Below are 27,543 nucleotides of genomic sequence, written 5' to 3' on the forward strand. Positions count from 1 at the left end.
GTGAGTTCTTTACATCTTTAGGATATTAACCCATTATGAGAAATCATTTGCAAATATCTGCTCCCATTTAGTAGGTGGCCTTTGTGTTTTGTTGATGGATCCCTTTGCTGTGCAAAAGCTTTTCAATTTAATGTGATCCTATTTGCTTATTTTTGCTTTTGTTGCCTTTACCTGAGGAAACAGATTTAAAAAAATATTGCTGAGAGTGATGTCAGAGAGCATACTGCTTATGTTTTCTTCCAGAAGTTTTGGGATTTCAGGTCTTACGTTTAAGTTTTTAATCCATTTGAATTGGATAATGTATAAAGATAACAAATAAAGTCTAAAATAAAGAACTCATACAACTCAGTGTCAAAGAAACAAGCAGTCCAATTAAAAAATGGTCAGAGGATCTGAATAGAAATTTTTCCAGAGAAGATGTACACAACAGACACAGGAAAATATGGTCAACATCATCAGTTACTAAGGAATACAAATCAAAATCACAATGAGATATCACCTCACATCTGTCAGAATGGCTATTATAAAAAAGACAGCAAATAACAAGCATTGGCAAGGATGTGGAGAAAAGGGATCCTTCATGTACTGCTTGTGGGAAGGTAAGTTGCTGCAGTCACTACAGAAACTAGTATAGATATTCCTAAAAAACTTAAAAATAGAACTATGATATGACCAGCAATTCCACTTCTAGGTATTTATCCAAAGAAAATGAAAATACTAACCACAAAGATATATACACTCCCATGTTCATAGCAACACTATTCACAACAGCCAAGATATGGAAACAGTCCAACTGTCCATTGACAGAGGAATGGACAAAGAAGATGTGGTTCAGATATACAGCGGAATATTCAGTTCAGTTCAGTTCAGTTGCTCAGTTGTGTCCAACTCTTTGCAACCCCATGGACTGCAGCATGCCAGGCCACCTGTCCATCACCAGCTCCTGGAGTTTATACTCAAACTCATGTCCATTGAGTCAGTGATGCCATCCAACCATCTCATTCTCTGTCGTTCCCTTCTCCTCCTGCCCCCCAATCCCTCCCAGCATCAGGGTCTTTTCCAATGAGTCAGCTGTTTGCATCAGGTGGCCAAAGTATTGGAGTTTCAGCTTCAACGTAGGTCTTTCCAATGAATACTCAGGACTGATCTCCTTTAGAATGGACTGGTTGGATCTCCTTGCTGTCCAAGAGACTCTCAAGAGTCTTCTCCAACATCATCAATTCATCAGTGCTCAGCTTTCTTTATAGTCCAACTCTCACATCCATACATGACTACTGGAAAAACCATAGCCTTGACTAGACAGACATTTGTTGGCAAAGTAATGTCTCTGCTTTTTAATATGCTGTCTGGCTTGGTCATAACTTTCCTTCCAAGGAGTAAGCATCTTTTAATTTCATGGCTGCAATCATCATCTGCAGTGATTTTGGAGCCCCCCAAAATAAAGTCAGCCACTGTTTTCACTGTTTCCCCATCTATTTGACATGAAATGATGGGATCAGATGGCATGATCTTAGTTTTCTGAATGTTGAGCTTTAAGCCAACTTTTTCAACTCTCCTCTTTCACTTTCATCAAGAGGCTCTTTAGTTCTTCTTTACCTTCTGCCATAAGGGTGGTGTCATCTGCATATCTGAGGTTATTGATATTTCTCCAGGCAATCTTGATTCCAGCTTGTGCTTCATCCAGCCCAGCTTTTCTCATGATGTACTCTGCTCAAGGCTATGGTTTTTCCAGTAGTCATGTATGGATGTGAGAGTGGGACTATAAAAGAAGTTGAGTGCCGAAGAATTGATGTTTTGAAATATGGTGTTGGATAAGATGCTTGAAAGTCCCTTGGATTGCAAGAAGATCCAACCAGTCCATCCTAAAGGAGATCAGTCCTGGGTGTTCATTGGAAGGACTGATGTTGAAGCTGAAACTCCAATACTTTGGCCACCTCTTGTGTAGAGTTGACTCATTGGAAAAGACCCTAATGCTGGGAAGGATTGGGGGCAGGAGGAGAAGGGGACGACAGAGGATGAGATGGCTGGATGACATCACTGACTCAATGGACAAGGGTTTGGGTAGACTCCGGAAGTTGGTGATGGACAGGGAGGCCTGGTGTGCTGCGATTCATGGGGTCACAAAGAATTGGACACAACTGAGCGACTAAACTGAACTGAATTGATTCTGCATGTAAGTTAAATAAGCAGGGTGAAAATATACAGCCTTGACGTACTCCTTTTCCTATTTGGAACCAGTCTGCTGTTCCACGTCCAGTTCTAACTGTTGCTTCCTGACCTGCATAAAGATTTCTCAAGAGGCAGGTCAGGTGGTCTGGTATTCTCATCTCTTTCAGAATTTTCCACAGTTTATTGTGATCCACACAGTCAAAGGCTTAGGCATAGTCAATAAAGCAGAAGTAGATGTTTTTCTGGAATTCTCTTGCTTTTTTTATGATCCAGCAAATGTTGGCAATTTGATCTCTGGTTCCTCTGCCTTTTCTAAATCCAGCTTGAACATCTGGGAGCTCACGGTTCACATATTGCTGAAATCTTGCTTGGAGAATCTTGAGCATTACTTTACTAGCTTGTGAGATGCATGCAATTGTGTGGTAGTTTGAGCATTCTTTGGCATTGCCTTTCTTTGGGATTGGAATGAAAACTGATATTTTCCAGTCCTGTGGCCACTGCTGAGTTTTCCAAATTTGCTGACATATTGAGTGCAACACTTTCATAGCATCATCTTTTAGGATTTGAAAGAGCTCAACTGGAATTCCCAGAGAAGGCAATGGCACCCCACTGCAGTACTCTTGCCTGGAAAATCCCATGGATGGAGGAGCCTGGTAGGCTGCGGTCCATGGGATCACTAAGAGTCGGACACGACTGAGCGACTTCACTTTCACTTTTCACTTTCCTGCATTGTAGAAGGAAATGGCAACCCACTCCAGTGTTCTTGCCTGGAGAATCCTAGGGACGGGGGAGTCTGGTGGGCTGACATCTGTGGGGTCACACAGAGTTGGACACGACTGAAGTGAGTTAGCAGCAGCAACTGGAATTCCATCACCTCACTAGCTTTGTTTGCAGTGATGCTTCCCACTTGACTTCACATTCCAGGATGTCTGGTTCTAGGTGAGTGATCACACCATCGTGATTATCTGGGTCGTAAAGATCTTTTTTGTATAGTTCTTCTATGTATTCTTGCCACCTCTTCTTAATATCTTCTGCTTTTGTTAGTTCCATACCATTTCTGTCCTTTATTGAGCCCATCTTTGCATGAAATGTTCCCTTGGTATATCAAGTTTTCTTGAAGAGATCTCTAGTCTTTCCCATTATACTGTTTTCCCCTATTTCTTTGCATTGATCACTGAGGAAGGCTTTCTTATCTCTCCTTGCTATTCTTTGGAACTCTGTATTCAAGTGGGTATATCTTTCCTTTCCTCCTTTGCTTTTTGCTTCTCTTCTTTTCACAGCTATTTGTAAGGCCTCCTCAGACAGCCATTTTGCTCTTTTGCATTTCTTTTTCTTGGGGATGGTCTTGATCCTGTCTCTGTACAATGTCATGAACCTCTGTCCATAGTTCATCAGGCACTCTGTGTATCAGACCTAGTCCCTTAAATCTATTTCTCACTTCCACTGTATAATCATAAGTGATCTGATTTAGGTCATACCTGAATGGTCTAGTGGTTTTCCCTACTTTCTTCAATTTAAGTCTGAATATGGCAAAAGGAGTTCACGATCTGTCTTGTTTTTGCTAACTGTATAGTTTCTTCATCTTTGGCTGCAAAAAATATAATTAATCTGATTTCAGTGTTGGCCATCTCGTGATGTCCATGTGTCGAGTTTTCTCTTGTGTTGTCAGAAGAGGGTGTTTACTATGACCAGTGTGTTCTCTTGGCAAAACTCTATCAGCCTTTGCCCTGCTTCATTCTGTACTCCAAGGCCAAAGTTGCTGTTACTCCAGGTGTTTCTTGACTACCTACTTCTGTGTTCCAGTCCCCTACAATGAAAAGGACATCTTTTTTGGGTGTTAGTTCTAAAAGGTCTTATAGGTCTTCACAGAACCGTTCAACTTCAGCTTCTTCAACATTACTGGTCAGGGCATAGACTTGGATCACCGTGATACTGAATGGTGTGCCTTGGAAACAAAGAGATCATTCTGTCGTTTTTGAGATTACATCTATGTACTGCTTCGGACTCTTGTTGACTATGATGGCTACTCCATTTCTTCTAAGGGATTCTTATTCTTGACCACAGTAGTAGATATAATGGTCATCTGAGTTAAATTCACCCCTTCTAGTCCATTTCAGTTCACTGAATCCTAAAATGTCGACGTTCACTCTTTGTCATCTCCTGTTTGACCACTTCCAATTTGCCTTGATTCATGGACCTAACATTCCAGGTTCCCATGCAATATTGCTGTTTACAGCATTGGATCTTGCTTCTATCACCAGTAACACCCACAACTGGGTGTTGTTTTTCCTTTGGCTCTGTCTTTTCATTCTTTCTGGAGTTATTTCTCCACTGATCTCCAGTAGCATATTGGGTACCTACTGACCTGGGGAGTTCATCTTTCAGTATCCTATCTTTTTGCCTTTTCATACTGTTAATGGGAGCAGCAAGTGGCGGATGCACAGTGCTGGGGTGGCGAGTGGCCAAGAGGAGATATCCCACATCCAAGGTAAGGAGCAGTGGCTGAGCTTTGCTGGAGCAGCCATGAAGAGATACTCCACGTCCAAGGTAAGAGAAACCCCAGTAAGATGGTAGGCCCTGAGAGAAGGCATCAGAGGGCAGACAGACTGAAACCACAATCACACAAAACTAACCAGTTTAATCACAAAGACCACAGCCTTGTCTAACTCAATGAAACTAAGCCATGCTGTGTGGGGCCACCCAAGACAGACGGGTCATGGTGGAGAGTTCTGACAAAATGTGGTTCATTGGAGAAGGGAATGGCAAACCACTTCAGTACTCTTGCCTTGAGAACCCCATGAACAGTGGAATCTTACTGTTATAAGATTCCAAAGCTATAAAAAGGAGTGGAATCTTGACATTTGCTATAACAGGGATGGATCTGGAAGGTATCATGCTAAGTAAGATACGTCAGAGAGAGGAAGACAAATACTGTATGATTTCACTTATATGTGGAATCCAAATGATAGGCAAATGAGCAAACAAAACAAAACAGAAACAGGCTCACAGACACAGAGAATAATCTATTGGTTGCCAGGGGAGAGGGGGTGCGGAAAGAGGTGACAAGGGGAAGGGGATTAAGAGGTATAAACGTCCAGCTATAAAATAAATAAGTCAAAGGGATATAGTATACAGCATAGGGAACACAGCATTGTAAAAGTACTGTAATAACTTTCTGTGGTGACAGATGGTAACTACACTTACTGTTGAGCATTTCATAATGTATGTTATCACTATGCTGTACAACTGAAACTAATGTAATGCTGCAAGTCAATTACACTTTAGTTTTAAAAGTCTTCTAATAAAAATACGAACCAAGCTTGTGGAGGTGATGGAATTCCAGGTGAACTATTTCAAATCCTAAAAGATGATGCTATGAAAGTGCTGCACTCAATATGCCAGCAAATTTGGAAAACTCAACAGTGGCCACAGGACTGGAAAAGGTCAGGTTTCATTCCAGTCCCAAAGAAAGGCAATGCCAAAGAATGTTTAAACTACCACACAATTGCACTCATCTTACACGCTAGCAAAGGAATGCTCAAAATTCTCCAAGCCAGGCTTCAACAGTACGTGAACCGTGAACTTTCAGATGTTCAAGCTGGATTTAGAAAAGTCAGAGGAACCAGAGATCAAATTGTCAAAATCCACTGGATCATCAAAAAAGCAAGAGAGTTTCAGAAAAACATCTATTTCTGCTTTATTGACTATGCCAAAGACTTTGTGTGGATCACAATAAACCATGGAAAATTCTGAAGGAGATGGGAATACCAGACCACCTGACCTACCTCCTCAGAAATCTGTGTGCAGGTCAAGAAGCAACATTTAGAACTGGACATGGAACAGGCTGGTTCCAAATTGGGAAAGGAGTATGTCAAGGCTGTATATTGTCACCCTGCTTATTTAACTTACATACAGAGTACATCATGCAAAATGCCAGGCTGGATGAAGCACAAGCTGGAATCAAGATTGTTGGGAGAAATATCAATAACCTCAGATATGCAGATGACACCACCCTTATGGCAGAAAGTGAAGAACAGCTAAAGAGCCTTTTGATGAAAGTGAAAGAAGAGAGTGAAAAAGCTGGCTTAAAACTCAACATTCAGAAAACTAAGATCATGGCATCCGGTTCCATCACTTCATGTCAAATAGATGGGGAAACAACGGAAACATGTGAGAGATGTTATTTTCTCGGGCTCCAAAATCACTGCAGATGGTGACTGCAGCCATGAAATTAAAAGACGTTTGTTCCTTGGAAGAAAAGATATGACTAACCTAGACACCATATTAAAAAGCATAAGAGACATCACTTTGCCAACAAAGGTCTGTCTAGTCAAAGTTATGGTTTTTCCAGTAGTCACGTATGGAAGAGAGTTGTACTGTAAAGAAAGCTGATCACCAAAGAACTGACGCTTTTGAACTGTGGTGTTGGACAAGACTCTAGAGAGTCCCTTGGACAGTAAGGAGATCCAACCAGTCCTTCCTAAAGGAAATCAGTCCTGAATATTCATTGGAAGGACTGATGCTGAAGCTGAAACTCCAATACTTTGCCACCTGATGTGAAGAATCGACTCACTGGAAAAGATCCTGATGCTGAGTAGGCTCCGGGAGTTGATGATGGACAGGGAAGCCTGGCGTATTTCTGCAGTCCATGGGGTTGCAAAGAATTGGACACAACTGAGAGACTGAACTGAATAAAAATATTTTTAAAAAGTTAATGAAAGGAAACAACCCAAATGACCATTAACTCATGAATGGATAAACACTTCATGTCCCTGCGTGTGTGCTAATTTGCTTCAGTTGTGTCCAACTCTGTGCAACGCTATGGACTGTAGCTCACCAGGCTCCTTTGTCCATGGGATTCTCCAGGCAAGAATACTGGAGTGGATTGTGTGCCTTCCTCCAAGGGATCTTCCTGACCTGGGGATCAAACCCTACCTCTTACATCTCCTGCATTGGCAGGCAGGTTCTTTACCACTAGTACCAACTGGGAAGCCCCTTCTATCCTTTTTTTTTTAAAACTGCAGAGTTTTATTAATGAAAAAACCTCTCATAATTTATTAACAAATTCACAGAACAATAACTGTACATTTCCTTTTCTGCCACTGTCACCTGTTAAATTACTATTGTCCTTATACACAAGGAAAAGTGGACATACTTTAAAGTCTTTCTGATAAATATATCGCCACTCTGCATCCAGCCTGGATAACGCTCTTCAGAACAGCATACGCTGGAGCCAGTTCTGCGTCATGTTTGAGGCCTATGTCATGGTGCTCAAGCTCTTCATCCCGAAATTTCCTGATCACCTGCAGAAGCTCCTCATAATTTTCAGTCTCCTTCTCCATCAGCGTCCTGATCTGGTTGTTGCAGTGGTGTGCGATGGACTCTTCCACAGCCACCGTGCAGGCCATGGCGCCCTCCTTCCCAAGCAGGGCAGTTCCAGCACCCAGTGCAAACCCCACCACGTTCCAAAAGGGCATCAGAATGGTCGGCTGCACCCTGAATGCAACCATCAACTCATTGAACTTTTTCAAGTGGTCCTTTTCTTGATCCCACATTTTCTAAATGACCGGCCTGACGCTCGTCCGACCCAGGATGGCCATCTGCCCTGCATAGATGCAGTTAGCTCCATATTCACCTGCATGATCCACCCGGATTATTCGATCCACAGCTTCCCTATTGATGCTGTCTAAGGTCATTCCCAAACTGCAAAATCTGACACTGATTCTTCTTCCATAAGCTGAGAGGGGCTGCAGGGCACCTGTGCGCAGCCGCCACCCTCTTCTATCCTTACAATGGACTGTTATTCAGCCATAAAAAGGAACAATTGGCTACAACATGGATGGACCTTGAAAACATACTTAGCAAAAACAGACAGACACAGATGATCACATATTGTCTGATCTCTTTGCTATGGACTGTCCAGAGTAGGTAAATCCATAGAGACAGAAAGCAGATTTGTGGTTGCCAAGAGTTGGGAAAGGAGACCTAGGATTTGTTTTGGGGAAGATGAGAATGTTCTTGAATTAGACAGTGCTGATGGTTGTAACAACTCTATTGCTTGTTGCTTAGTTGCTAAGTCATGTTGGACTCTTTGCGACCTTCACCAGGCTCCTCTCTCCATGGCATTCTCCAGGGAAGAACACTGGAGTGGGTTGCCATTTCCTTCCAAAAGGGACGCAGGGATCAAACCCATGTCTCCTGCATCGGCAGGCGGATTCTTTACCACTGAGCCACCTGGGAAGCCCATAACAACTCTGAGAATGTACTAAATGCCATTAAACTGCACACTTTCAAATAGTTGAGTGGTGAATTTTACGTTAAACAGAGTGGAGGTATCAAGCGGCCGATCCAGCATAAAAATAGCTGAAGTCTCTAGTAAACAGCCCCCTGTACATTATACCTCAGTATGCATTTTCATTTTGAGTACTCTGTGCCAAGATCTAGGGGGAGCCCTCTTCCTACAAGATTTCATTGCGTTTTCAAAGCCACCTAGGAAGCAGTTACTCTCATCACCCCCAATTTACAGGTGAGAAACTGGATGCCCCAGGAGGCCAGGCTTCCCATCTGGATGAGGGTGGCAGAATGGGGTTTGAGTGGCTTGGTCCAAGGCCACAGTTGTAGGCAGGTAGGCGGCTGCCTCTTCCGGGCTATGGGGGACCCACTTCCTGTGACCTGGGCAAAGATGGACCGAGGTTCCTCGCTCACAGTCGGCCTCATGGGATCAGCAGGGGGGATATTTATGGTGAAGAGAGGATGAGTAATGTGTGGCCCAGTGGTCCACCACCTCCCCGACCCCAGCATCCACTCTCTGACCTGGCTCGAACCCAGGGTGGTGGTGGTGTTCAGTCACTCAGTCATGTCTGACTCTTTTCCATCCCATGGACTGTAGCACACCAGGCTTCTCTGCCTCCACTATCTCCTGGAGTTTGCTCAAATTCATGTCCATCGAGTCAGTGGTGCCGGTCAACCATCTCATCCTCTTCTCCTCCTGTCCTCAATCCTTCCCAGCATCAGGGTCTTTTCCAATGAATCAGCTTGTTGCATCAGGTGGCCAAAGTATTGGAGCTTCAGCATCAGTCCTTCCAACGAATATTCAGGACTGATTTCCTTTAGGGTTGACTAGTTGGATCTCCTTGCAGTCCGAGGGATTCTCAAGCGTCTTCTCCAACACCACAGTTTGAAAGCATCAATTCTTTGGCGCTCAGCCTTCATTATGGTCCAACTCTCACATCTGTACATGACTACTGGAAAAACCACAGCTTTGACTATATGGACCTTTGTCGCCAAAGTGCTGTCTCTGTGATACAGCTCCTAAGGCCTCAGTGTGCCCCATCTACTAAAGGGGAGCAGCAAGACCAGGCCTTCGAGGATGCTGTGAGCCAACACCAGACAAACCAGGCGCGAGGCTCAGTCAGAGAACCAGGCTGCATGCCGGAACAGAGGGTCCTCCGCAACAGCTCCGTGACTTCGACCAAGCAGGGACTTCACATCCTGTGCTTCCATTTCCTTGTCAGTGACAAGGCATGGGTTACTGACACCTCATGGGTGGTGATTCTCCCAGTGAGGATTAAGCAGAACCTAACGTGAATAAAGGGAATTGTGCCCAGCCCGTAGCAGGCGCTCAACAAGTGGCATTGGGGTGTAACAGCCTCATAATCACCTGGAGCTGGTCTCAGAGGGCAGGCTGGTGGGCCCCTCTGGCCCTCTGACTCGTCCTCTGTGGGTAGAGGAGCCCAGGATCTGTGAGTAAAGCATCTCTCCCCCCAGGTGGCAGATGTAGGAACCCTGGCTCATCGCTGAGGGGTGACAAAGGGCCCTGAGCATGCGGACAGGCAGGGCAGACTCAGACCTCAGCTCCCTGGGCTGGACGAGCTGGACTGCGGCTGGGCTGTGCTATGTGGAGCCACTCAGTCGTGGCTGGGCTCTTGGCCACCAACAAGAACTGCCTGATAACGAGCTACCTCATTACCTCCAGACTGTCACTGCCCTCAACCACCATCTGCCGCCTCACCTGTCCCCTGGCACGTCCCCATACCATGCTGCCTTGAGCCTGCTCCCTGCATACTGTGCCTGCATCCTGCTCCGGTGGGGGGTGGGCAGGGTGGGAATGGGGTGGGGGGCCAGAGGCAGTGCTCTGAGCCGAGGCCAAGGCTGTGCACATCCTCCAGATGTGCCGGAGCGGTCTGCTTGTTCCAGAAAAGTAGCAGCAGACTCCAGGACTGCTTAAAAGGCACCCAGCGGCGGGCCAGCCTGGTCTCCAGGCTTCGCTTCCTTTTCCTACCAGAGCTGCGGTTCTGTCCAGGGCATCAAGGTCAGGGCTGAAAGTCCCTGTGTCCCAGCTCCCCTGCAGCTGTGGGCCCAGCACCACTGGTGGTACCGGGTGTTAGGAAGGGCTTATGGAAAAGCCCTTCCCGCTCAGCTGGCGTCTGCCCTCCTTCCCACCTGGAGGCCAGGATGTTGGCAGTGCAGCCGCCATCTTGTGGCCATGAGGACAGGAGCTGGTGGGGGGCGGTCACTGTGGCCAGCTTGGGGCTCCTGCCCCTGCCGGCGTGCCTGGCTAGATGCCTCTGGGGTCCCAGGAGGAAACACGCTTCTTAGTCCACAGCCTGAGTTTGGTTCTGTTCCCTATAGCCACGTGCAGTTCCCAACGGGCTAGGGGAGAAAGCAAGAGCGAAGTGAGGGCTCTCCTTCTCCGCTGCATTCCCTGGAGGAAGCGCCGACAAGATTCCTGAGGTCTTTCCAGGAATATGGACACACACACAAACACCATGATCATGGGCTGTTTTTATTTTTCACCAAAGGCACCAGGGAGCACATCGCTCTGTAGTGTCCACGCTCCGGCAGAGCTGGGGTGTGGCATCGCAGGAGCCCCGCAGCCTCCTTCACTGTGTGTGGAGACCTGGGGTCACCAGTCCCCCACTGACGGACACTAGGCCGTTTCCAGTCCTTCCAGGCATATGCTTTGGCAGTGGTCTCCGAGGGTACTGTTTGACTAGATGCTTAAGACTGTGATGGAGACACAGAGGCAGCCTCATGAAAACCAGACCCAAGCAGCGAGATGGCTATCACGGGGGAGGAATTTATGTCTGCCGTCTTCAGCCAGTCAACAGACTGGCCCCTCCCCAAGGCTCCACTCCAGGCTACACAGCACCACCCACAGGAAGTGTGGTCCCACCTCCAGGAGGCCTACCACACCCCTAGAAGGCCCAGAATTGAGCACTGAAGAGTTGATGCTTTTGAACTGCAGTGTTAGAGAAGACTCTTGAGAGTCCCTTGGACAGTAAGGAGATCCAACCAGTCCATCCTAAAGGAAATCAGTCCTGAATATTCACTGGAAGGATTGATCCTGAAGCTGAAGCTCCAATACTTTGGTCACCTGGTGTGAAGAGCCAACTCATTAGAAAAGACCCTGATGCTTGGAAAGACTGAAGCCAGGAGGAGAAGGAGACGACAGAGGATGAGATGGTTGGATGGCATCACTGACTCAATGGACATGAGTTTGAGCAAGCTCCAGAAGCTGGAGGAGGATGGACAGGGAGGCCTGGTGTGCTTCAGTCCCTGGGGCCGCAAAGAGTCGGACACGACTGAGCAACTGAACTGAACTGAGTTGAACTGAGAAGGCCTGGGTCCACCCTCAGGAAGTCTGGGCCCATCCCAGGAGGTCTGGCTCCACCTTCCAGAGGCCAGGTTCCACCCCCAGGAGGCCAGGCCCTGCCCTCAGGAGACCTAGTTCTGTCCTTGGCTTTTTCCTTCTTAGTACCTGCATCGCCCCCTACCCCCCGAACGCTACCTTCCTCCCGTCCAGCCCCTCCTCTGGCCATCAGCATGGGGACCAGCCCTCACCATCTAGTTCCTGGACTATGGTAACAGCCTCCCGCCAGTCTCACAGTCCCCTCCTTCCCCCTTTCTTACTCCCAATAGATGTCATTCACCCCAGAGAGTCAGATTCCACTGAGCGACTGAACTGAACTGAACCCCCTGCTTAAAACCCTTCAGGGGGCTGCCTCCAGGGCAAGGACCACTGCAGACCAGTATCTCCTGCTTCGAAAGCACCCTGTCAAGCCCTGCCCCATCTCTGCTCTTGCACACTTGTCTTCGTGGAGTATCTTTCCTTCAGTTTCAGGTTGGGTGTCAGCCTCCTGCTCACCCCACGAGACCTGGGCACTGTCCTTTGTTGTGGCCGCCCCCGCCTGCACCCCCGACAGACTTTGACCCCAGTTCTTTTTTTTTTTTTTTTTAATTTTCAATGATTTATTTCTAGTATTTTTTTTCCATTTATTTTTATTAGTTGGAGGCTTATTACTTTACAATATTGTAGTGGTTTTTGTCATACATTGACAGGAATCAGCCATGGAGTTACATGTATTCCCCATCCCTATCCCCCCTCCCACCTCCCTCTCCACCTGATTCCTCTGGGTCTTCCCAGTGCACCAGGCCCAAGCACTTGTCTCATGCATCCAGCCTGGTCTGGTGATCTGTTTCACCCTAGATAATATACATGTTTCGATGCTGTTCTCTCAAAACATCCCACCCTCGCCTTCTCTCAGAGTCCAAAATTCTGTTCTGTACATCTGTGTCTCTTTTTCTATTTTGCATATAGGGTTATTGTTACCATCTTTCTAAATTCCACATATATGTGTTAGTATACTGTATTGGTCTTTATCTTTCTGGCTTACTTCACTCTGTATAATGGGCTCCAGTTTCATCCATCTCATTAGAACTGATTCAAATGAATTCTTTTTAATGGCTGAGTAATATTCCATGGTGTATATGTACCACAGCTTCCTTATCCATTCGTCTGCTGATGGGCATCTAGGTTGCTCCCATGTCCTGGCAATTATAAATAGTGCTGCGAGGAACATTGGGGTGCACGTGTCTCTTTCAGATCTGGTTTCCTCGGTGTGTATGCCCAGGAGTGGGATTGCTGCGACCCCAGTTCTGATTGCTGCCCTCCTTCTCCCGGCACCTCTCACTCAATCCTCAATCCGCTTTAGGAGGTCAGGCTACAGCTGCTCCCGTCTGACACAGGAGCAAACAGGGCTGTCCGTGGTAGTGTCCCCTTGGCTGGGCACAAGGGTTCGTTGGTTTAAAGAAGGCACAAAGGAGGCGGGGGGCAGGGGGGGTGGCAAGGAGAAATGGAAGAGGTGAGATAATTCCTGGTTTCCATAGCAACAGAATGGATGCAGGACTGTGAAGGGTGGGGCGGGGAATGTCCTGGAGGCAGGATAAACAGTGGAATTTCAAGACAGAAGGGACCTCCAATGTCTTCTAGTCCAGGAGTTCTTAACTGTGGGTGAGTTCCCTCTGGGAGACATTTGGGGATGGTTGGGTGGGAGGCCTACTGGCATCTACTGGACAGAGACCAGGAATGCTGCAAAACATCCAGCCATGCACAGGTGCCTCCCACAGCAGCTGTCCAGCTCAGAACATCACAGTGCCAAGGCTGAGAGACCCTGGTGTAGTTCACTCCCTGCTCTGGGCATGAATGCTCTCTATATACCCCCACCCCTTCCAGAGCTGTTTCCATCCTTGTTTAACTCTAGTGATGGGGGGCTCACTACCTCTAAGACCAGCTGGTCCAAGATGATGAGTTTTTCTCAGAACCAGAGCTGGCAGGACATCTAGGGGAAGAATTTGCACATATGTCTCCACAGCAGAAAAGCAGCATTCAACTCATACTGAAGCCTTGAAAAGAATAAAACCAACAGGGAGCTAAGACACCAGCTCCTGTCTGTCCTCAGATTTTCTGTGGAAGAGGGTCAGCCAGGAGCCAGGGGGCTGGGGGGAATTAAGAGGGCCTTGCTGGTTCTTGGCTTGGGAGCTCTCAGCCTGTGGGTGCAGGGTGAAAGTGGGGAGAGGCAAGGGAAGGGGAAGGCAGGACTCGGTCATTTACATATCCAGAAGGAAAATTAAGTTTCACAAACACTAAAGTCTTGTTCATGATATGCATGTTGACATAGTTAGGAAGAAATGTACATATTCTGAAATACAAACTAATAAGATGCATGGATGAATGGATAGATGGATAGACAGACAGGTGAAGGATGGATGGATGCACAGACATGTACAAGTATAGAACATTTCTATTCAAGAGATTGAGATGGTTGGATGGCATCACCGACTCGATGGACATGAGTTTGAGTAAGCTCCTGGAGTTGGTGATGGACAGGGAAGCCTGGCATACTGCTGTCCATAGGGTTGCAAAGAGTCGAACATGACTGAGTGACTGAACTGAACTGAATTGATCAAGTTCTATGATTAAATACATGTTACAGATGAAGAAACTGAGGGTTCAGAAGATTAGAGCAATTGTGCAAGGTCACCCAGCTCATAAATCATTGGGACCAGGACTGAACCCAAGTTAGCTGAGCTCTGCCCACCCTGTGGACTCATCCCTTTCTCCAGAGGATGACCACAGCCACCCCAGGGTGTCTGCAGGAGAGAGGCCCTGGCAGCACCCTCACCAAGAGGAGGGTCCCAGGAAGTCTGTCTATAGGGATAATGGGGTGGGGGCTGGTTAAAAGCCGGAAGTTTCCCTAAGGCACCCTTGGCACTCTCCTGAGGGGGAGCTCCCCAGATGCTGAAATACAGCAGTGAACTAGAGGGGCGGTCCCTGCCTCGAAGAACTGGCAGTCTGCTTTCCTCTTCCTCATTGTCATCATTTTCTGGGTATGCTCTAAGGCATGTTCTTAGCCTTTTCTGTGCTGTGGACCCTATTGGCATTCTGGCAGAGGCTTTGGATCTCTTCTCAGAATAATGGTTTAAATGAACAACTAAAATGCATAGTGTTCCCAGCTGGCTCAGTGGTAAAAGAACCCACCTGCCAACGCTGGAGACACAGGAGATGAGAGTTCAACTCCTGGTTCAGGGAAGATTGCCTGGAGTAGGAAATGGCAACCCACTGCAGTATTTTTGCCTGGAAAATTCCGTGGACAGAGGAGCCTTGTGGCCAGGCTACAGTCCATGGGGTTGCAAAGAGTCGGACACGACTGAGCACATGTGCATTCCACACTCCCATGAGGAAATCAGTCACATAAATGTAAAAGTAGTGTTTTAGATTGAGATACAGTGATGCAGGTTTCTGTATTAGCATGTCAAATATCAAGCTCCAATAGGTCTGTCCTTCCTGCTGGGGTGGGCACTCAGGGGGTCACTTGTGGCTGTAGGATGGTGCTCAATCACTGGGGCAGGATTGACCTAGGTTTGAAACCTGCTCCTGATTCACAAGCAGAACCTTGAGTGATGACATCCCCTGCCCATCCTTGGTTTTCCCATCTGTAAAGTGGGGAGAAGGCTGGAGGTGAAGACGGCATTGCTCTGAGATGCCTGCCCTGACTCTGGCAGATGTAACCCCACTGGAGGTCTAATCCTATTGAGCCTGGCTTGTTTGCATCAGTGAAAAGTTAGTGAAAACAAGATGTAATTTTTTTCTCTAAGTTTATCGACCTCTGTAATCCCTCCACAAGCCCAGTGGGGACTGATGGCCATTAGACCTCAGATGCTGGGCTGGCAGGGGCTCCCGACCACCTCGCCCTCCCTGAACCCCAGGAAAGGTGAGCACATTCAGAGAGCCATGGTTTCTGACCTCAACCCACCCCCTGGTTGAGGTTTTGCTTTCTGTTCTGCCAAGAAGGGAAACAGGGCCAGCCCTGAGCCTGGGACAGGCCTGGGCAGAACCGGAGCCCGCAGCTGGACTTCTCTCTGGGCAGCTGGACAGAGTAAGGGTGTTTCTCTGCCCGCCGTCCCCAGGCCCAGCTGGCCAGGAAGGCCACTCCCAGCCAGGCCCCTCGGGTCAGCCATCCCAGCTGTGTTCCTGAAAGTCTTGGCAGGGTGGGAAAGTGCTGGCCGGCCAGGAAGCCGAGACATCATCCAGCTGTGAGTAATCGGCTGGCCGGGAGGTGGGTGTGGGTGGCACAGCCTCAGGCTGTTGGCACGGCTCCGGGGGTGAGATGGGAAGGAACTCTGCCCACTCAGCGGCCCAGCCTCTTCTCCCTGCCCTGGCCTCCCCCTCCTGGACAGAGTGGAGAAGTGAAGACACTTCAACTAAGGGCAAAGGCATGATAGCGGTGTCCACCAAGGACCGTGCCCGGGCCGGGGAGGAGGCTGATGGGGAGAAGCCCTTGAAGGAGTCGGCAAGCATCGCCTTGGGAGTCAGGTTCCGGGCCCAGCCTGCTCCTCGGTCGGCCCTGGGCGGTGCCAATGAGCAAGGAGGAGCGCTGGCCGTGGTTCAGCTGGACTCTGGTCCATCTTACAGAACAGTCTAGATCCAACCTGACCCCTCCTCCATCAGGAAGTGGAGTCCAGCTCCCTTCCTCGGCGCTGAGCCTTCCTGCTTGCCTTGAAAAGCTCATTTGGTTAATTTTGGGGGTGTGGATCTTAAAGAAAACCTAAGCGCTGAGAAAGGGCAGCGCAGCCCTCCTCAACCCCCTGCTAAAGCTGCCCTGCTGGGAGGCCCATGAGGTTGCCTTCCCAGGCGGGAGGCTCTGTCTGCCAGGCCATGATCACACATGTGGGCAGCCTGCCTCCTTGTCTACTTCACAGCGTGTCCGTAAGCATCTGTCCACATCATTTCGTAATCCTGGTAAGCACCGCTTTTCCTTGCAACATTTATTTATGTATTTATTGCAAAATCGCCATTTTTCTGGTTGTAAGAGCAGTATGGACCTATTGCAAAATATTCAGAGACTGAAGAGTATGATGGAGAGAGAGAAGATAGAAAGATCACCCTTAACCCCCACGCCTGGGTGCTCACTCAGCCAGGATGTGATTTAAAAAAACAAAAAAAGAACTCTAAAGGAGAAATATCATATGGCATCACTTATATGTGTACTCTAAAAAGAAATGACACAAATAAACTTATTTACAAAACAGAAAGAGACTCAGACTTAGAGAAGGAACTTATGGTTGTGGATGGGGGGAAGGAAGGGGGCAGGGACAGGTGGGAGTTTGGGATGGACAGGTACACACCACTGTATTCAAAGTGGGTAACCAACAAGGACACATGGAACTCTGCTCAATGCTGGGGCAGTCAGAAGGAGAGGGGATTTGGGGGAGAATGGATACGTGCATATATATGTGTGGCCGCGTCCCTTTGCTGTTCACCCGAAACCATCACCGCATTGTTAATCGGCTAAACTCCAGTACAAAATTAAAAATTAAAAAAAAAAAACTCTATATACATCTGTTTACTTATCTGCAAACTTGAAGTCATACTTAAACATGTGCTTGCTGTTTTGTATATGAAAGTAGTGAAAGTGAAAGTTGCTCAGTCATGTCAGACTCTTTGTGACCCCATGGACTATACAGTCCATGGAATTCTCCATGCCAGAATGCTGGAGTGGGTAGCTTTTCCCTTCTCCAGGGGATTTTCCCAACCCAGGAATCGAACCAGGGTCTCCTGCCTTGCAGGCAAATTCTTTACCAACTGAGCTACCAGGGAAGCCCATTATATATATTTCATTACACACACAGATACATATATTCATACAATACCTTTTTTTTCATATTATAGTCTTACACCTCCACTGAGATTAGGACAGTAAGGACACTGAAATCCAAGTTCAACAGATTATTCAACCACATCTCTGCTGGGTGACAGTGGTTTCCACTTTTTCACAATAACTCTGAAACTCCAGTATATTTTCCAAGTGTGTCTCTGAGATGAATTCCAGGAAGTGAAATTCCTGGATCATAGACCAGCTCATTTGTAACATTTCTAACCCTGTCCCCCCGTGACCCCATAATGTCCCATCTGGAGAAAGCAGCAGCGTTTATTTTGCCAGCTCCTATGATGGACAGGCTCCTCTGTCCATGGGATTCTCCAGGCAAGAATACTGGAGTGGGTCGCCATTCCCTCCTCCAGGGGTCCTTCCCGACCCAGGGATGGAACCCGGGTCTCTAGTATGGCAGGCAGATTCTTTACCATCTGAACCACCAGGGAAGTCCACGATTGAGCATGTCGGTTTTTTCCAGTATTTTCTATGGTAAACAACACTTAGAGGGACATCTTCACTCATGAAGTGCCTTCTGCATCTGGGATTGAGCTTGCCTGAGGATCTGAATTGGTTAAAGACTCACAGGGACCTCTCCGCCGCCCACGTTTCATTTAAATTAGCCACACCTGCCAAGTTCCAATCTGAGTGAGTGACAACTCAAACAAGAATCACGGCTTCATTTCAAGAGGGCTGTGTGTTCATTTGCATCAAGGCAGGTGCACCCTATTAAGACCCAGCCTGTGGAGTCCCACAGAAATACCTAACCTGAAAATAAAGCCACAAAACGCCAACCCCGACTGTCTCTCATTAGAGTGCTTCAGGTCCTTGCTCTTCCTAGAGATGGAAACTAAGGCTTCCGGCTGCTGAGGATTCTCCCACGGACTGGATGGCACGGGCCCATGGTGCAGAGGGGGACCTTAGCCAGCAGTCTCCCATTGGCACCTTCACCCTCAGGCCCCCAGGCCCTCTGTGATCCCCTCCCTGCCCTAGCTGCTGTGATCATTGTGAGTGAATTTTAAGGTAGGTGCTCTAAGAAGCTTAGTCTCGGAAGCTGGGTTCCCAACCTGCGTTGCCAGGAAATCACACAACCCAATATGTGTTGTGTCCCACTGGGCTTCAGGACTCCCCTGGGTGGACTCAAATCTCTGAAACTCCCATGTTCCACCAGGAACCTAACCACCTCTGTTCAGGTGCTTTTCCAGCACTCTCCTAGATGAACCTCTGTTTCCCCTTAAACACCTGGGTTTTGAGCCCCAAAGCACACAGGAACTTCAGCGGTCCTTTGAATATGAATCTTAAACGGAGGCGCCTGCCCCTCGCTGCCCTCCTGTGAAGCCCTCTCCATCTGAGTGAGGGCCAGGCCAGAGCCAAATGCTCTGACCCTTTCCCCGACCCACCCCCGGCCTCCCCACTCCGGGGCCAGTCACTTCCCAGTGGAAATCAGGAGCTGGCCGTCCCTTGTCTGTCCACTGGCCCATCGTCTTGAGAAGCATTTGATATTCACAGTAGCTGTGGCGCACTTATTGAGCACCTGCTGCACACGTGCTATGCTGTCCAGTTCCATCCTTAAAACAGCACGATGAGCTGGGTGTCATCTGTTCCTTTCAGCTCACCGACACCAGCACGAGCTCATCTTAACTCGATGTCATGACGTGCAGAGACCCTCTTCCCAAGTAAGGCCACATCCACAGGTAACAGGCTTGGAATCTGACCACATCTTTGCGGCGGCGGGGGACAAAACTTCACCCACTGCCTCCTCCAGGAAACCAGGAAGGGCGTGCTGAGATGCCTTTGAGGGGCATTTCATACCCATTCCTGCCCCTTCGCTTGTCTGCTAGAATGGGGTGCCTGTTCCCCAAAACCACAGAGATGGGAAGGGCTGGACCCTTAGAGGATGTGGGGACCATCGGGAGAGATGAATAGGCACAGCAATAACTGGTGAATCTCGGAGGGGCTTGGGGTCTCACATGGAGACGGGGCCGGCTGTGGGATGAGGGCCACGTCTCAGGGCCAGGCGCCTCCCACCAGCCATACACCGGTCTCCTCTCAGGGACGTGAACTCCAGAAAGAGCCCTCAGCACACAGCAAGGGCCAGAGACACGTGGCATCCACAGTAACGAGCCCCCTGGTGTGGAAGGAAAAGGCTGGGGGCAGGAAAGCCTGCAGAGGTGAAAGGAGAACTCTGGCCTCAGGGCTAGTGGCTGGCTTTGAAGGGGGGAGGGCAGGGAGCCCCCATCCTGCGGCACACTGCCCAGTGCTGCCACCTGCTGGATGGTGGGGGTAGTGCATGGGTGGGAACATTCTGGAAGAAGCTCTTGGCTGAGTGATCCTCACGCCTGTCACTGTCACTGTGTTCCTCCCTTGAAGGTGACACCTACAGCGACCAGGGACCTTGCTCCTCCGGTGTCATGTGCTCCTGGCCGGGTGATGGGAGGGCAGCATGTGGAGCAGGGACCTTGGTGGTGGCCCAGAAGTTACCTGACTCCTGCTGACGGGGGCTTCTGGGCTGCTTCTACCATGAAGCAATTCCACTGTGAACGTCTGTTCATCTCTGCCCATTTGTGAGCAGCTGCACTTGAAAGGTCACTGCAGGGTCTTGGGAGGGTGTGGCCTTGCTCTTGGATGCCACGTGTGTGGGGACCTTCTCTGCAGCAGAGGGACCGGCAGCCAGTGCTCTTGTCCTTGGCATCACCTGGTGTGTTCGGGTTCTGAGTTTTGCCAACCCACTGGCCAGGAGAGGGCCACACCGGGACAGGTGTGTGTGCCCTACTACCTGGTGGGGCCTGCCTTTTACCCACCAGGCACATTACTCCACTTCCACTTGCCTGTTCATTTTGATGTCAGAGTCAGCAATTTCTTCTTCTGTGGTCTGTCCTTTGGAGATTTTGTTAAAGAAATCCTTCCTCACCCCAAAGATAAAGATATGACTTCGTCCGCAAAAGTTTTATGCATTTTGCTTTTGGATCATGGAACTGTCTGCTGTCAAAAGACAACCCTTTGGGACTTCCCTGGTGGTTCAGTGGTTAGTGCAGGGGAACGTGGGTTCAATCCCTGGTCTAGGAACTAAGATCCCACATGCCTCTGGGCAACTAAGCCCATGTGTCACAACTAGAGAGTGTGTGTGCACCGCAATGAAAAACCCACATCAAGCAACAAAGATTCCAACACAACCAGATCAATCAATCAATATTTTAAAAAAACATAAAGACAACCTGTTGTCAAAGTATCATCAGGCCGGTGTCCCCAGCTGGTCCGACTGGTGTCCCGCCTTCTCACTGCTTCCTCTCTCTGCCCCTGCTCTCCTCACTTCCCTGTCTGGCCCACCTCCTCCAACTCCAAATTCTCCTCTGGCCACGGTGCTGAACAATTCCACTCCCCCCAGGCCCCTGCTGTGCCCCACCCCTGCCTACTATTGCAGAGCCTTGACTAACACATCAGCTCTGATACCTGCTCACCGTGAGATCTTGGCTGCTTTTCTCAGCCTGACACACACACCTGCCATGGAACTTGACCCAGACGCCTGGCCACGAATGCCTGCTCCACCCACAGCCTCCACGCCAGAACCCCGCTGCACCCTGTGCACCCCATCCCTGCCCCAGGAGCTGACCTGCGCTCTCGGCAGAGAGGGACACCCTTGGGGCCTCCCTGGTGGCCCAGGGGTTAGCGCACCATGCTTCCACTGCCGGGGGTGTGGGTTTGGTCCCTATTCAGGGAATTAAGATTCCATGAGCCTTGAGGCATGGCCAAAAAAAGGAAAAAGGGGACACCCTTGCTCTGTGGCCTCTGGCTGCCCCAGGGCATCCTGGTTGGCATGGGGTGAAGAGCAAGGACTGGGTGTTCACGCTCTGGATCCCTTCTTTCAGGGCTGCCTTGGGCCAGGTGTCCCTTGAAGGTCAAGGCTGTGGGCTCCACACACTTGCCCCTGCCTGGTGCCAGGACTGCCACCTTCATGCTCCAGGCCCCCCGTCCCCAGTTCCAGCACTGCCCGCCCTCACACTCCAGGCCCCGCATAGCAGCAGCTCTGCAGCTCCTCTTCACCATTCATGGTACTGTGCCTGCTGCCCTGCCTGCCCCCACCTCTGGGGACCACCCAGGGAACCCTGACGTGAGTGTGCCCACGTCTCCTGACAGACGGGCCAAGGGCTGCCCTTCCTCCTTCAGAGCTCCCTCCCTGAGGCCCATCCCTAGAGACAGGAACCCCGGGAAAAGTAAGGAAGACCCCAGCGGGCAATTGCACCAGCAGGTTCCAGTGAGGACTCTGTCTGGGTCGGATCATTGTTCTCCTGGAGATGAGATGTCATAAAGATTTAAGATGCTGCTTGGTGCCCTGGAGGGCCAACCTTGCCAAAAAGTCAGTCTGTCTCCACCTCTGGCTCTGCCCCAGGTCTGACAAGCAGTGGTGGGGAGAGGGAGAGGGTGAGGCTTAGGTGTTCCCAAGCACCTTATCAAGGTCAAGGGACGAAGCCTCCACCCTCCCCAACCCTCCTTCTGAAAGTTAAATTCCATCGGAGAATGGTGGCAGCTGCCAATAACAGATAGAGGGGGCAGGGAGAGGGGCAGGAGTTTGAAGTCAGACCGCCTTGGCCCAGGGCCCATTCACTAGCTGGGTGTCCAGAGCAGGCCCCTTGGCCTCTCTGGGCCAGGTTCCTGGCCCACAGGCTGAGGACAGAAAGTCCACCCTGTAGAACTTTTAAGAGGATCACAGAAGTGAACAGGAAACATTCACCTACTGCAAGCTCTCAGTCAGCACTGTTAGCTCTTGCAGCCACAGTGGCAAGCATTCGTATGACTAACATGAAAGACAGAATTGCTAAACCTGTTCTTTGTAAGAAAAACATGCATCGATTTTGATGTTGAACGTAATGATCATTGCCCTCTATTGCTTTGCCATCCAGATGAGGACACTGAGGCCCAGAGAAGGTGAGTGGCTTGCCTGAGGTCACACAGCAGTAGTAGCCCTGGCTACTGGAACCCAGTAGCTTCTGGGTTCTGGAACCCAGGCTTCCCGAATGTGTGATTACATTCTCTGGCTGTGGCAGACACATCCTAGGGTGGCCCCCTCCCCTTTAGTGCGGGCAGAACCTGCGACTTGCTTCCAACCAAGAGAGTGTGGGATGTAGCTCCCATAGTCACATTTCTTTATACAAGACTCTGTCTTAGCAGATGCAGTGAGAGAGAAGGAAAGAGCCAGGCTGTGAACTGCCATAAGGGGGCTCTAGGGCAGCCTCCAGGTGACACCTAGGGACAAAACGGGGACCTCAATCCTTCAGCCATGAGGAAATAAATCCTGCCAACAACCAGAGTGAGCTTGAAAGCTGAGCCCTCCCAGTCGAGCCTTCAGATGAATGTGCAGCCCGGATGACACGTTGATTACAGCTCACAAGACTGGACCCTCAGGAACTGAGACATACTGGAGGGTATTTCATCTGCTAAGTTTGCATAATTTATTATGCAGCACAGGAAACTAACACATGCCATACCTCAGAGTCCTCCTGAACCTTGAGAAAACATCCCCTCTCCTATGTACAGTAGGCACTCCCCTCTGCTCACCCAGGGCTGTACTGGGCATCTGGGGTCCAGACTGGCCATGAACAGGCCAGGCACTATGCTCTGCCCATCTCTCATGGAGGGAGACCTCTGGCTTGCAACAGGCACGTGGCTGCCTGCAGTCAACATGCACCCCCCAGCAGGCAGAAGCAGCCACGTGCCTGGGTTCTAGCTGGGGGCCTGTGGAGAGGTGAGGTCTGCAGCTTCTGAACTGTGTCCCTGAACGTTCTCCCTCCCACCCTTCCTGCCCGCTGGAGCACCACCCTGGGGAGCCAGCCTGGTATGTGCTGTGTGCCTGAGTGACAGCGGGTCCACCAGCTTGATCACCCTTCTGGACTGGAGCACCCCCACCCTGTCTGCTGGGACACAGCCCTTTCCAGAGACACCCTCAGCTGTCCTTCCTGGAGCCACCCTGCTCTGGTCCACGTGGGGACATGAGGGACGGCTCTGAAGGGCCATCCCAGCCTCGGAGCTCACCCATGGGGTGAGGCCTTGGAGGCTGTGTCTCCCCCTGCAGGGTCTCCCCCTGCCAGGCAGCGCCCCCAGGACCCTTCTCCTGCCTGCAGATCTCTATGGGTGGGGTGCCCAGCCTGCACCCGGAGAAAGGCAGGGGAACCCAGGTGAGAAGGTGCCTGTGCCAGGTCAGCATGACCTTGCTGTGAGACAAAGACACTTCTGGCTCTGCTGTTTTGGTCTTCTTCACTAGAGCACCGGAATCAATCCCTAATTAACACCCCAGGCTGCAGAGATGCAGGGGCAGCCCAAAAGGACTGAGTCCCTACAACAACTGGGCGCCCTAAATTCCTCCACCTAGAAGGAGGTGCCTCTCTAAACAGTCCAGATGGGGGCGCCTTTGCACAGACTTCCCAGGATTGGCTCGGGTCCCACGTGCCCCGTGGGCTTGAAGACTCCCTCTGGATAAGACAGTGAGGGTCCCTTCCTGCCAACGGCAAGATCCTGGCAGGCTGAGGGATATGGTGTGAAGAGGCAAGCAAGGAAGAGTCAGAAATCCTTACGAGGAACTTCTTACAGAAACGCCTCTGGTCCCAGAAACACCTGGCTCCCACAGGACCACATGGCCTTGCCTGAGCGCCAGCCTCCATCTGCAGTGTGATTTACAGACCACACCAGGCAGGTCTAGATGGGGAGCGGCCGCAAGTGATTACCAGGCTGTTAAGAGGCCTCGGGTAACGCAACCTCTGCCAGCACTTACAAGGATTCTGCTCGTCTCCGAGGCCTTAGACTTTAGTAGCAAATGTCAGAATCAATCATCATGTTATTACCAATAAACATATTTTACACTGAATCCATAAACAGATCAAGAAGATGAGCTGAGGACCAGAGCGATTTTGGCAGTGAGACGGGCGCACAGCGAGGCCAGGCAGTGCAGAGAGGAGAGGTGTCCTGAGAACCTGCGGTGAGAAGGCAGGGCCGCCCACCCTGAGGAAGCCATGCCGCCTGGCTGGTGCTCCCACTGGGTGCCAGGACACCACACACACTCTTGTTCACGGAGGCGCTCCATAAATGGATGAAGACTTGGTCATCGATGGGCCCTGAAGCAGGAAGTGCTTTTGCATCTTGCTCCCCAGGGGCTGAGTCTGAGCCACATTCGTGTGGTCTCAGCTGTGATGCAGTCAGCACTCCTCTAGGGTCTCGGGAGTCATCTTCCCATGTCTGCGCACCTGGAATTTGACTGTGTCCACACCTCCGGCACCCCCACCGGCACCATGGAGGACCGCCCATGGCTCCCGCAGGTCACCTGCCCCCAGGAGTAAGATGCCTCGATTTACACCACTCCGGGCAGCCCTTCCCCGAGAGGGTAGGTCTAGGTGAGTGTATGAAAACCCGTTCCCTGGTGTCCTGCGTGGCCTCCCATCCCTCCTGTGTGGCTTCCCTCACTCCCTAATTGTCACCCTGAGACAAAGCTTCATGGTAGGTCCTGCTTCTGGGCAACCTGTCCCAGGAAAGAGCTAGGCAAGCGATGCCTTAGACATCCGCACAAAGGAAACGGCACAGCCGTGGCCAGAAAAAGGAGAAGCAGCCGCTGCTCCTCAGGGATGCCTTTAGATCAGCTGCTCAATACACGCAACTCAGTGTAAGGGAGGGAGCCAGCAAGGGCCCACTCAGACTTCAGCAGCAAATGTCAGAATCAATCACCACGTTATCACCAATGAACACACAGTCCCCTATAAAGCATAGGGGGACTCCACTCAGTATTTCATAATAACCTATAAGGGAAAATAATCTGAAAGGGAATATACTATACATATATACATATAACAGAACGTATCACTGTGTTGTAGATCTGAAATCAGCACAGTATCATAAATCAGCTATGTTGTTCAGTCGCTCAGTCGTGTCCAACCTTTTGTGACCCCATGGACTACAGCACACCAGGCTTCTCTGTCCTTCACTATCTTCCGGAGTTTGCTCAAACTCATGTCCATCAAGTCGGTGATGCATCCAACCATCTCATCCTCTGTCACCCCCTTCTCCTCTTGCCCTCAATCTTTCCCATCATCAGGGTCTTTTCCAATGAGTTGGCTCTTCGCATCAAGTGGCCAAAGTATTAGATCTTCAGCTTCAGCATCAGTCTTTCCAATGAATATTTGGGGTTGATTTCCTTTAGGATTGACTGGTTTGATCTCCTTGCTGTTCAAGGGACTCTCAAGAGTCTTCTCCAATACCACAGAGTTCAAAAGCATAAATTCTTCGGTGCTCAGCCTTCTTTATGGTCCAACGGTCACATCTGTACTTCAATTTTTGAAAATATACGCATTCAGGGAAAAAAGAGAACAGATTGTTAACAGGGGTGTGGTATCCTTGTTTTTCGAATGGAGAAGGATAAGAACCTGTATTACATGTGCTGTGTTTGCATCTCCATCAAGAAGGAAATATTGATACATGAAAGCAATGCAAGCAGATAGCCAGGCTGCAGGAAACCACAAGCCCTCTGTATGTTCAGACTGCTGAGTCCTGTGGATTCCCACTCATCCAGAAAATTAAACATGATTCCTGGGCCCCACCCTCCAGGGAGCCTTACGCAGCTGGTCTAGGGTGAGGAGCCAGAGTCGTAAGAGGCTCCTGGGCTGACCAGCTCTGCCAGGCTTGGGGACATCGTCCTGAGTGATTTCATCAAGAGGTATGAACAAAACCCAACAGGCAGCTGGCGGTTCCATACCCAGGTGGTTCTGCTCCTGGGATGTGAGCCAGCCCCCATGGGAGGTGAAACTGAAAGCCTCCTGTCATTGCTGGGTGACCCCTGATGGCACGTGTGAGCGGGACCCTGGGGTAGACTTAGCTGCCTTCGCCGTGGTCCTGTCAGGCCCGGCGCTCACCCCACATCCTGTTGCCACAGCAACAGCAGGCACAGTGGATTCTGTGGCGTTCAGGTCTATAAATAATTTCTAGATCCTTGGGGTAGGAACAGGTGGGCTCCGCAGGGTGATCCTTGGTGGCCAGGGGGCCACCAGAAGCGCGGCGCTTGGGGATGCAAAGTCTGTCCAAAGTCCATCCCTGTCCAGTGGCAAGAGCGACCTCGCCTGACTCTGCAGCTGTTTCTGCTTTGAAGAATACACCTGGGAGTGTTCATCTCTGGGAATCTGAGATGTGGGGACCTGAGCTGGCTATGTTGTGCTGGGAGCGGGTGGGCAGGTGGGTGGGCTGGAGGGGGTTGAAGTCCCTTCTGGTGTTGAGGAGACTGAAGAGGGTGCAGAGGGTTGTTTCAGGGTTGACAAGGACCGATTCAATGGACATGAATGTGAGCAAACTCTGGGAGACTGCTGGAGCCTGGAGTGTTGCAGTCCATGAGGTAGCAAAGAGTCGGACATGATTTAGTGACTGAACAAGAAGGACGCTCCTACTTCCTATCTCCATCGTGCTGGGTGAGCTCTGGCAGGACACAAGGACTGTGGTCTGAGGACTGGATCCCAGTCTCTCCAGCCCCCCTGGTGCTGACAGTGAGTCTGTCTGTGTCCTAAGGATACCTTTTAGTGTATTTTACTATTAGTGTTTCCAGAGTAGGCTCACATGCCTCAGCCCAGGGTGAAGGAGGTGATGTGCGGTGAAGTCATATGAAAATCAAGCCGAAGGATGCCCTGGTTCTCTGACGAGAGTGTGTTCCCTGGTGGGATGCCCGCAGAGCCCCTGGTGTCAGGAGAAGGGCAGGGTGCCGCTCTGACACAGTAGGTGGGGTGGGAGTGGGGCAGACCCTTTGGAAGGCTGTGAGCTGGCAGTTCTCAAGCCTGGCAGGGCGGGTCCCTCTGTGCAGCCCTCCTGCCTCTAGGGGTTCTTTCTGACCAATGCCCAGCTTGTGTGTGCTGAGGCTTGAGCA

General features: G+C 50.0%; 1 pseudogene; it reads right to left on the reverse strand.

Moving 5' to 3' along the window:
* Positions 1-7,195: 7,195 nt before the first annotated feature.
* LOC110135230 (5-demethoxyubiquinone hydroxylase, mitochondrial pseudogene) lies at positions 7,196-7,912 on the reverse strand (annotated as a pseudogene).
* Between the last annotated feature and the right edge of the window lie 19,631 nt (positions 7,913-27,543).

This window comes from Odocoileus virginianus, chromosome 20, assembly GCF_023699985.2.
Source record: "Odocoileus virginianus isolate 20LAN1187 ecotype Illinois chromosome 20, Ovbor_1.2, whole genome shotgun sequence".
Lineage (NCBI taxonomy): Eukaryota > Metazoa > Chordata > Mammalia > Artiodactyla > Cervidae > Odocoileus > Odocoileus virginianus.